Consider the following 9369-nt stretch of genomic DNA (forward strand, 5'->3'; position numbering starts at 1 on the left):
ATAACATTTGCTGGTGATCCTGGTAATTTTTGTTTCATCCCCATTCAAATGAACCGGAGCTGTGCTTACAATGGGTCATAACCATCTGGTGAAGTGAAATAAATCGTTTGAAACACGTCATGTGGGAGGTGGAGTACTAATTAATCTGTTCAAATCAATGTAATGTCAGATTATTGCATGTGTACACTGCATCGGAAGACTGTTTTTTATTGTGATTTAGTTCTCTGTTGTTTTATTTTAAGATTTTTAATTCATTAATTATGTCACTCCTCCCAGGGATTCCCCAGGGTCTTAAAGCTTGTAGACTGTGCACATTATTCTTTTTTAAAAACTTAAGGATGTAAAATACGTTTTTAATATATTTAGAATGATGGATATTGAATGCATTGCATATTGCTTGCTTATTTTGTTCAAAGGCATGATCAATGCCAGTCTACATGTAATAATAACAATGAAATATGCTTCTTACCACAGCTCAACAGCTGTAGTTACAACCACACAAGTTTGCGATGCAGTGTGCGAATTCAAATAATTTTTTATTATTAAAAAAACTACTTTTTCGAATCATCCTAGAGTGTTTGTTCGATTGTCATGAAAATCTTTATATAGGATCTAGAGCACCAATCCTGTTCCTGGAGGCCCGGTGTCTTTGCAGAGGCCATTTCTCAATATGCATACTTGTCTGTACTTTTGTTTTTATGGACTTGTAAAACGTCATCAGTCGCGGCCCAAGTATTGTTCCAAATCAAAGTTTGCATCAAGCCAAGTTCACATAACATCCCGGGATGTGTTCTTGATACGCCCATTTTATCAAGGATACATCAGGAGGTGACTTGTGCTGACAGCCAAGTTTCCCAGAATGCATTTTGGGTCAACGGCAATGATTCCTTAAAGCTGTGTCATAAAATTTAGTTTTATGAGCTGTTCAGTCGAGAATATCTAGATGAGTCAACTTTAAATATGTGGTCAGTTAGTAAAGATAATGCCTATATTAAAATTTCTTTTTGGATACGTGAGTTCCGTTGAATCAGCGGGTGGTCAGCGGCGTATACACCAACGAGGGCAGCCTCATCTCGGCAAGTCCTTCTGAAATTTGCCGCGATCTCAGTGCAGCTGCTTCCTCCGGTGTCTGATGGTCAAACATAAAATATTCTCTTTGGATATATCAAACGGGCATTCTTTGTCTCATCAATTTATTTTTCTTTATTATTCACATGAAGTCTGTTATTTGTTATCCTTTTAACTGATGGTAAAGTAAAGTTTTATAACTTAAATCACATATATTTTTATTTAATCTAACACTGTAGTAAATTACTGTGCTCTTTAATTTAACTGTATGTTTTTCTTGTGATTATTTTATGTTGTACAATCGTTTAGGAGTATTAAAATAAATGGTTTTATAATAAAATAAATAAATAAATGTGTTTTATATCATACTTCATTTTGTTATAAATACATTACAGCTAATCAGCGTATTCACGTGTTGCCTTAAACACATATAAGGGTTTTTGCATTTGATATATTTCTTTAAAAATCAAGTACTCTGAATAGTTTGATGCACAGGGGCGGCATTGGCCTAGTGGTTCATGTAGGTTGTCTACAAACCGGAAGGTTGGTGGTTCAATCCCCGGCTCCACTGGACCAAGTGTCGAGGTGTCCTTGAGCAAGACACCTAACCCCAGCTGCTCCAGACGAGCTGGCTGGCGCCTTGCATGGCTGACACCGCCGTCGGTGTATGAATGTATGGGTGAATGTGAGGCTAATTGTACAGCGCTTTGGATGGCCATAGGTTAAAAGCGCTATATAAATGCAGTCCATTTACCAAGTACTCTGCTGTTCCATTTGCAATAATATAACTGGACTCTCGTCCTCAGGAGTTGGTTCTTCCGAGTCTGAAGGTGTGTTTGAGTAGGGTTGGAGCTAAACTCTCTAGAGACACCGGCCTTCCAGGACCAGGATTTGTAACCCCTGATCTAGAGACACTCAAGGCAAAAAAATCAAACCCCTGATCTAGAGACACTCAAGGCAAAAAAAATCAATAGACCAATCCTTTTTTATATACAACATCAACAAATTTTAGAGCGTGAAAAATGGATTTGAGGCTGTGTCTTCGCCAAACGTACACATATTGACACAACACTTGGTACTTGTGCACTGAAAAAAAATGATTTATTGAATTTAATAATTTTTTAAAGATAAGTGGTTGCAATCAATTTATTTAAGATACATTTAAACAAAAGTTTTATATTTTATTTTACATTAATAATCTTTTTTGTTTCATTAAATCATTTTATTTCAGTGTGATGGCAGTCAGGATTTAAGATGAAAGCACAGTTTTGCAGCACCACCTAGTGGTCTCAAATATGAAAAATATTATTTTTGCTTATATCTACTGCAAATATAAGTCTAAAGTCATGAGAGTTGTCTTGTTAGATTCCTTGGTGCATTCCTTATCAAGTGTAAAAATGCAAAGTCGGCAAAACCAAAGCTACAAAAATATAAAAATAGTTTATTATTAAAAGCTAGTGCATGGCATCAAGGTAACGTTTCGAGCATGCGGGCTCTTCATCAGACCAATAAACATTTTTGATATTTTTGGAGCTTTGTTGTTGCTGACTTTGCATTTTTACACTATTAAGTTTTTTTTTTTTGTCGAGCACCCAATTCAGATTGATGTGTTTGATTTTGCCTGCTTTTTCTTGCATTCCTAATTAAACAATGCTAAATGTTTTTTTAATCTGCCATTTTGGCCATTACCATTTTGTAATATTTGAAAAACCTACATTTTTAAACTTCTCCTAGAGATTTTGTCTTATTTGCGTGATAATTGGTATGTAGCATTAAGAGGCACTCATGGCATAAAGTTATGGAATTCGATTGGCATATCCGTTGTTGTATACCGGGTCAACACATTTAAAGTAGTGCACAGTGCCACCTACAGTAGTAGACTTAAGATATGAAAAATGGCTATTTTATCTACTACAAATATAAATCTAAAATCATGAGAGTGGTCTTGTTATTTTTCTTGGCGCATGCAAAGTCAGAGCCAATACAGACAAAAAATATGAAAAGCTCTGCAGTAAACTAAATGATTTTTTTTTTTCAAAATGCGATTAACGCTATTAAAAAAAAATGAGTTACTGCCACAGTTTATAGTATTGTATCAGGTCAGTATTTAAAAGTAAATTCTTTATTTTATGCAAAATCCAATACCTGCCGTGTTATTCTGTCATCTTTTCTCCCTTTTTCCCCAAAACGCATTACAGTTTTTTTTCTCGATTGCTAAACAACAGTGGGCACAACTGCAGTCACATGCGCAAAACCCCAACCACAGTCCGCACAGCAGCAGTTCATGTGGACCAAACTCTAGTTCATTTCTCATTGCTTGAATACAGTTTTCAAAGCTCTACACACTTATCCCATGACTTTAACCACAACCTGCACAACACTGTGGATTTACAGCACTTTGTTCAAATGCTAACACACTGCTGTCAAAACTGTGAACCACACATTCAAAACAGAAAATATTTAAGCATTGTGCCTTTCAAACACTACTGATTGCAATTTCAGCTGAAAGGCTAAGCAGGTGTCTTGTTTAGCCCCTCAAATATTTGTTTGAATTACAGTATGTTCTTTTAGTTTCTACCTTTTTTTCTCATTACTGTAATCCAGGTAATTACTATAGACTATTGAAGCAAACTGCTAATTTTCATTTACCTTAAAGAAAAAAATGAATAAATCATGTGATAAATCAATCAATAAATAAATCATTGTTTGAAGAAAACATTACTTTGTATGAAGTCACTGAAATTGTTGAAACTGTAAAGATAAAAAGTTTGTATTTTGATGTTAGTGTTTTTCCTCTCAGTGTGTTGTGAGTGACAGTATGTGTTATCTCAGTGAGGGTTGTGTTTAGTGTTTGGCTGCACTGAGCTGTTTATCTACTTTGTACTTCATGATCACAAACAAACAAAAATAAAATAATATTTTAATGGCATTGATAAACCTGTGGTGGTTTTCTGTGATGGAAAAGAAACATAAGTCATCAACATCTAATAATTTATATGAGGGGCACTCGGGAGACGGGTGCTTGTTCAGCATTAAAGGGATACTTCACCGATTTAGCATTCAGCTTTGTATCTGTAGAAACCCGGCAGTATTACTGAATGACCATGTTTCCCTCCATCATTTCCCCCTGAGAGGAGAGATATCTGCATTTTGGTTCTGCAAAAAAGTCCTCCGATGATGCAAAAATCATCATATTACATCATCGGAGGACTTTTTTGCAGAACCAAAATGCAGATATCTCTCCTCTCAGGGGGAAATGAGGGAGGGAAACATGGTCATTCAGTAATACTGCCGGGTTTCTACAGATACAAAGCTGAATGCTAAATCGGTGAAGTATCCCTTTAAGTCCCTCATGCTATCACATTGACCCCAGGGGATCTTATCAAAGACTTTCCATTATTTTACTAAAAGTCAACAGAAATCGAACAGGACCAAAACATGTTACAGCTGATCGCTGTGAGAAACGTTAAGCGACGACGTCCCAAGTATAACTGCAGCAATGACAGTGTTCTTAATATGACAAAGTAAGTGTTCCCTTTCGAGGAACTCGAGCTGCGTCGCCATAGCAACGCTTTGGGGAACGCCTCGGCGCGACTGATCTGAAGCACGTGTAACACATAATCAATAATTTGATGATTGGATATAGGCTGGATGCCGTGCGGACCAAGGGTATAAGAAGGCATCCCACACAAACACAATCGCTTTTAGTGCCTCAGCAAGTGACTGCGTGTACGTTTGCATAAATCTGAAGTAGGTTTTATGAAGTTCAAGTATGTGTATCTCCCTGTCGGCGCGATATCACAGACACGGATACACATGTATGTCTAGAGCGCAGCACGCACAGTTGGCTTTTGAGAAACCTGGCTGTGTGCACTGTGAGCATTCCCGTGCACGTGTTGCGCTCCAGCTTTGCGCTTAGAGAAGGATATATCGGGCTCGCGCCATCACGGATCCGGTCCCGCTTCTGTCGAGGCAAAGCGGTGACTGCACTCGTGCGTGCAGGCGGCGGTATCCCCGCCTACACCGGTGACATCTGTCTCTCACTCTCTAGGAAGCTTGGGCTCGCGGCTGCAATCCCGCTTCTCAGCAGCGGTTGCACTCGTGGGAGTCGCTATATGATTTCGTAACGTCCGTTCTCTCTCTCTCTTTCGCCGGATCGGGAAGGCGCCCTGCGTGAGAGCCATATATTTCAGCTGTCTATCTCTGGAGAGATGAATCATCTTCATTCGCCTACTGTTTAAAGCTAAACGTGCAGTCTCCACGTGAAGCATCCTCTTTTTACAGTATGGAGGTATTATATGTACATGCATATAATATGAAAATAATAATATTTTTACGTTTTCTACACCTGTATGTGTAGGCTATGTATGTATATCGGCCTGTCACAGCCTGCATGAGCTGTGTCAAGCAGGGATTTTGTGTTTATGCTGAGTGTTGCTTGTACAGCTGTACACAGCATTTATTCTCCTGATCGTCCGCTGGTGCGCCGTCAAGATATGATCTTTTGTGTTACGATTCGAGTCCTTCATCCGCTGAGGCGGGTAACGTCTTCGTTCGTGGCACTCACTATTTCTTATTGAAGCGAAGCAGCTCACCCCCCATTTATGGTGCCTGCTTCCCTTCAGTGCCCTCGCAGGGCACACTCACTGCTGTGCGTAGTACCACAGGCAGCTGCAATTAACCTTCACCTACACTGGTGGAACTGCATACAGCCGGCTCCAGTGGGGAGCATGTATACATCCTTGTGCAGGAGGCTGTAGAACCTTCACATGAGAGAAATGATGACCTACAGCCATTGCTTTATTGTTTCAAAAGGAGGGATTTGTAATTGTTTAATGAAGCAGCTCAGTCCTATCTTGTGACTGAGACAGACTAATCAGATCCAAGGACTGATTCCTTACATTAGAGCTTATGTCTTCATTCAACACGGGACATGATCAAAGTCACGCACCGTTTTTTGCGTGCTGTGGTAACAGGAAGAAAGCATGGCTTCTGTCCCAAGGTCCTGTGTTGGGTGCGCGTTGTCGATGTGTGACGCTGACAACAGAAGCGTCCCTCACAGGTTGGTGCGATTATGGAAAGCCAAAAGGGTCAAAATCGCTGAAACTCATCATCGGCTATGGCACTGAAATTGCCTTGGAAATTATGGTGGTATGGGTTGGACTCCCATTTCCTTCTCGACCTGAGGAGCCATCATGTGTTTGTCTAGACAGACATCACATTGGTGGTTTCTTAAATGAATCTCTAAGGAAGTCTGCAATCAAAGTCACGCATCGTTGTCTGCATGCTCTGGTGGTGTGAAGAAAACCTTGGTTTCTATCCTAAGGACTGTTTTGGGTGTGCGCTGCTGGCGTGTGTTGCTGACGACAGGCACATCCCTTACAGGTTGGAGTACAGTTATGGAAAGCCGATAGGGCCAAAATCACAACATTGTTGATTTTGGGATAATGGCATTTGTGGTCTCTGGACAAACTGTACTCGTTTAAGACAGTTTAGACCCAGGCCACTTGCATATGGCAGATGCCCTGTAAGGCAAAGCCCATTCCCGGGGAGTTGAGATTCCAGCCAGATGTAGTGAACCACATCTGGAGAGTATTTGGACGCGCAGAGGCGGATCTGTTTGCGTCTCAGGACACCACACACTGCCTAATGTGGTTTTCTCTTCTTTCCCCCAATCACTCTGCCACAGAAGTTCTGGAGAAAGTTTGCCAGAGATCTGGTAGCTGTCAGCTTGGGCTCTGAGGGGGCCAGGCTCGCAGGCTCAGGTCTCCCAACTAAGGTTGCGGAGACCATACTTTACTCCTGACAGTCCCAGTCAACTGCCCTGTTGTTGTGGTGCTGAAGTTTCTGCAGGAGCAAATCTCTGCTGGCTTAACTCCTTCCACTCTTAAGGTTTAGGTGGCAGCAGTCTCTGCCTACCATACTCCTTTGGAAGGATGTCAGGCTCCCAACTGAGGTTGTGGAGACCATATGATTACTCCAGAGCTCCCTCAGGGAGCTTAGGCCCTAAGTGGAGAAACTTCACCTCATGGTGTTCAGCTCACGTGACAGACCCAATCACCTGCCCTGTTTATGTGGTGCTGAGGTTTCTGCAGGAGCAATTCTCCGCTGGCTTAATTCCTTCCACTCTTAAGGCTTAGGTGGCAGCGGTTTCTGCCTTCCGTATTCCTTCTGGAAGGACCTCATATTTCGTCTGGACAACCCTCAAGAGAGCTTTATGCTCTTAAGTGGAGAATCTTTCACCTATTGGTGTTTAACTCCCCTTACAAACCCAGTCAACTGCCGTGTTTATGTGGTACTGAGGTTTCTGCAGCAGCAATTCTCTGCTGGCTTAACTACTTCCACCCCTTAAGGTCTAGGTGGCAGCAGTCTCTGCCTACCATGCTCCTTTGGAGGGACCTCATGCTCCCGAATGAGGTTGTGGGAACCAGATGATTACTTCAGAGCTCCCTCAACGAGGAAGCTTATGCCCTAAAGTAGAGAAACTTCACATTTCATGTTCAGCTCACCTGACAGACCCAGTCAACTGCCCCTTGACGTGGTACTGAGGTTTCTGCAGGAGCATATCTCTGCTGGGTTAACTCCTTCCACCCTAAGGTTTAGGGGGCAGCAGTCTCTGCCTACCATACTCCTTTGGAAGAATGTCATGCTACCAACTGAGGTTGTGGAGACCATCATTACTCCACCTTTAAGGTATAGGTGGCAGCAGTTTCTGCCTACCATACACTTCTGGACTCTCTGAGGGCAGTCTACATACCAGGCCACCTGAATGTGGCAGATGCCCCTTCAAAACATCTCCGGTGGGAGTGGAAACTTCATCTAGATGTGGTGAACCACATCTGGAAAAGGTTAGGACGCGCAGAGGTAGATCTGTTTGCACTCCAGGACACCACACTTTTCCCACTGTGGTTTTCCATGGTACAGGCATGGCCGAGGCTATGTCTGTATGCTTCCCCCTGTGGTTGTGTTTATCCCTCCACGGGGCAACTTTATTCCCTTAAGTGGGAAATGTTCACCTCTTGGTGTTCAGCTCATCTGACAGACCCAGTTATAACTGCCTGTCAACGTAGTGCTGAGGTTTCTGCAGGAGCGTTTCTCTGAGTTTACTCCTTTCACCATTAAGGTTTAAACGGCAGCAGTTTCTGCCTACCATACTTCGGTGGAAGGCTCATCAGTGGGTAGACACCCGTTACTGGCTCGCTTTCTTTGTGGCACTCGCAGGTTGCGACGTGTTAGCCGCACAAGGGTGCCAACTTGGGACCTACCAGTCATGCTGGAAGGGCTCTCGTCGGCTCCGTTCGAGCCATTTGAGACTTTGCCAGATAGGTTTCTGGCCTTTAAGGCTGTGTTCCTTCTGCTATCACCTCTTTAAAGCGAGTGGGGGACCTTCAGGCCCTGTCAGTATCCCCGACATGTCTGGAGTTTGCACCTGGGATGGCTAAGGCTTTTTTAAACCCGAAGCCAGGTTATATTCCCAAGGTGCTGAACAATGTGCCGAGGCCCATTGTTCTACAGGCCCTTTGTCCTCCCCCCTTCAGGAGCGCGGACCAAGGAAAGCTGTATTTGGTGTGTCCCGTGTGAGCACTGGACACATAAGTTCACAGGACTGCTCAGTGGAGAAAGTCCGAGCAGCTATTTGTTTGCTTTGGTTCACCCAGAAAAGGTTTTACCGGCGACCAAGCAGACTTTGAGCAGATAGATAGTAGATGCTATCTCACTGGCTTATGAACATCAGGGCTTACCCTCACCTGTCGCGGTGAGGGCCCACTCTACCCGGGGTATGGCTGCCTCTAAGGCCTTAGGGTCAGGCGCCTCTCTTCAGGACGTGTCTAATGCCGCTCACCTCCGTCAGATTTTATGGTCTAGACCTAGATCCCTCTTTAGGGTCTCAGGTTCGTTTGCCTTGACTGTGTTCAGTTATACACGCTACAGGCATTTGGTAGTATGGAAGCGTGGGCATCTCGTTCCCCAAAGCGTTGCTACGGCGACGCAGCTCGAGTTCCTCGAAAGGGAACGTCTCGGGTTACGTAGGTAACCCTGGTTCCCTGAGAAGGGAACGAGACGCTGCGTCTCCATGCCATACTCCCTGCATCCCTGTAGGCACTTGCTTCGGCACTGGTAGCGAGTGTGTTTGTGTGGGATGCCTTCTTATACCCTTGGTCCGCACGGCATCCAGCCTATATCCAATCATCAAATTATTGATTATGTGTTACACGTGCTTCAGATCAGTCACGCCGAGGCGTTCCCCAAAGCGTTGCTATGGCGACGCAGCATCTCGTTCCCTTCTCAGGGAACCAGGGT

This window comes from Misgurnus anguillicaudatus, chromosome 25 (genome assembly GCF_027580225.2).
Source record: "Misgurnus anguillicaudatus chromosome 25, ASM2758022v2, whole genome shotgun sequence".
Classification (NCBI taxonomy): domain Eukaryota; kingdom Metazoa; phylum Chordata; class Actinopteri; order Cypriniformes; family Cobitidae; genus Misgurnus; species Misgurnus anguillicaudatus.